At 42.4% G+C, this 2,845-nt stretch overlaps 1 pseudogene; it reads left to right on the forward strand.

Moving 5' to 3' along the window:
• Window positions 1–1,775: 1,775 nt before the first annotated feature.
• LOC102404566 lies at window positions 1,776–2,622 on the forward strand (annotated as a pseudogene).
• Window positions 2,623–2,845: the final 223 nt, after the last annotated feature.

The raw sequence follows: 2,845 nt of genomic DNA on the forward strand, positions 1-2,845 counted from the left end.
TACGGTGGCCTGAGATGGTGAGTCAGGCTTCAGAGCCCAGCTGCCTGTAGCCTTGCCCTCACTCCAATTCATTCTCCAGTGCCCAGTTTCTTCACATGTAAAGTGGAGATAGTAATATTTCTTGTGTTATAGGTTTATTAAGAGGATTAAACCATGTGTATAAAGTGCCTGCCTCTTTAGGAACCCGTTATAAATGTTAGTTGGGCTGATGACCATTACTACCCTGGCCAAGTGTCCAAGCTTCCCAAAAATGTAATGTTGGAAACTTAAGAGCGCCTACAATAAAACATTTCATTTATTGACAAAAACACAGAACCAAGAAATGACTAGGTGGTCACAAAAAGGGTGAACCTGAAAGAGTTAACAATCAGTGGGATAGTCAGCCTCAAATTATTTCTGATCACTGAAGCTGTAGCATCTTCCATTCAGAAAATTGAATGTACATCAGAGACACCAATCGAGGCTTCATAAAAAAATGAATAAACAGAAACCTCAATTAAATAGAATTGGGAGACCAGAAGGGCAAGTTCTCATGTCCTGGGAGGCTAGCAGACCTTACTAGGAAGAAGAAAGACTCTTCTGCATTCCTGGCAAGGAGTCAGCCAATGAAAAGCCATGGACTCTGCTTATATTCCTTTTCCTCTCTATGAAATTGTTATTCTTCTTTTGTTGCTTAGGTATTTGTACATGGTTTACCATAGTTGAAGAACTTGAATTGCAATTTTCTGTGGACCCAAATAAACCCATCTTTGCTAAAAAAAAAAAAAATCTGTTATTCTATTTGTTTCTTTTTTTAAAATTTATTATTATTATATTTTTAGTTTACAATATTGTATTGGTTTTGCCATACATCAACATGCATCCGCCACAGGTGTACACGTGTTCCCCATTCTGAACCCCACCTCCCACCTCCCTCCCCATACCATCCCTCTGATTCAACAGCCTGGAGACTTTTTACTGAGTGTTGCAAGTCACAAGCTCTCATGGCTTCCCAAAGCTGCCAGGGATTTTATTGGACTGAACATTTACATATAAACCAGTGAGCTAACGTGGCTACATCAACAATTAATGCAACCTCAGACTCCAGCCAATGAAAGTGTTGCAGTTAAGGTTAAGTCTTGGCCCCTGCAATCTGAACCAGTCCATTGGCAGGGGAAGATGGCCATAAGAACCATCTAAAAGTGATGCTCCAGATGCTCCTTGCACCACGATGCTGGAGGTCTGTACGCTTTCCATAAAAAGTTGGAGAAGAAGAAAAAGATACTGGGGCAAGGAGGGGAAGAGAAGGTATAGAACTACCTGCTATAATTCTGTGAAGAGTAGCGAGGAGGGGATTGGGTTTGGCTGCTATAAGGGAAATCTCACCAGGGACTGAGAAAACAAGGCCAGAAAACGTGCTGCCTCCACGAGCACTGAGTAGAGTGTGCTATCCCCATGAGGACCAAGGTCACATTTGATGGCCCTCTTCATAGAGACTGCAAGGGAATTCCTATTCTGGGTATCAGGCTGGGATGACAGTGTCTCAAGTCAATTCCTTTTCTACTCCAAGGCTATCTTTCTAAATTGCCTGCGCTAGACATAACGCACCTTATTGTTTCTTTATACCCAGGAGTTGTTTGTATAACAGTCAAAGCACCACACCTTGCCTAACAAGGGCCTAACTAGGAAACAGAAACCAACTCAGCTTTAAGGAGTAACTTTAAGTTGTATGGGAAAGTATTGCATATAATTGCAGAACAAAAAGGAAAACAGCTCTTTTTGTGCCTAGCACAGCCATGGCTCGGGGTCCCAAGAAGCACCTGAAATGCGTAGCAGCTCCAAAACATTGGATGCTGGATAAACTGGTGTGTTTGCCCCTCGTCCATCTACTGGCCCCCACAAGCTAAGGGAATGTCTCCCCCTATTCATTTTCCTAAGGAATAGACTTAAGTATGCCCTAACTGGAGATGAAGTAAAGAAGATTTGCATGCAGCGTTTCATTAAGATCGATGGCAAAGTCTGCACAGATTATAACCTACCCTGCTGGTTTTATGGATGTCATCAGCATTGATAAGACTGGAGAGAATTTTTATTTGATCTATGACACCAAGGGTCGCTTTGCTGTTCATCGTATCACACTTGAGGAGGCCAAGTATAAATTGTGCAAAGTAAGAAAGATATTTGTGGGGACAAAAGGAATCCCTCATCTGGTAACCCATGATGCTCATACCATCTGTTACCCTGATCCCCTCTTCAAGGTGAATGATACCATTCAGATTGACTTGGAGACTGGCAAGATTACTAATTTCATCAAATTTGACACTGGTAACCTGTGCATGGTGACTGGAGGTGCTAACCTGGGAAGAATTGGTGTGATTACAAACCGGGAGAGACATCCAGGTTCTTTTGATGTAGTTCATGTAAAAGATGCGAATGGCAACAACTTTGCCACACGGCTCTCAAACATTTTTGTTATTGGCAAAGGCAACAAACCGTGGATCTCTCTTCCTTGTGGAAAGGGTATTTGCCTTACCATTGCTGAGGAGAGAGATAAGAGATTGGCAGCCAAACAGAGCAGTGGATAAAATGATCTCTATGTGATGTGATTGGAAAAGTCTTTGTAATTAAAGATAATACCAAGTGGAAAAAAAAAAAGAAAAGCAAGCAAAAGCCCACCATATGGCACGACATCAATAAAATAAATTTTGTCAACATGCCAGGGGAAAAAGGGGAGGAGGTGTCATTGCAGGGGTAGGGTACACATGGAACTGACAAGCCAGATGGAACACTGAGGCCACCAGAGTTGTAACTGGGAATTACTAACCCCAGATCACAGGGCCCAGGTAGGAAGGAGTGTCCCTGATGA

This window comes from Bubalus bubalis, chromosome 3, assembly GCF_019923935.1.
Source record: "Bubalus bubalis isolate 160015118507 breed Murrah chromosome 3, NDDB_SH_1, whole genome shotgun sequence".
Classification (NCBI taxonomy): domain Eukaryota; kingdom Metazoa; phylum Chordata; class Mammalia; order Artiodactyla; family Bovidae; genus Bubalus; species Bubalus bubalis.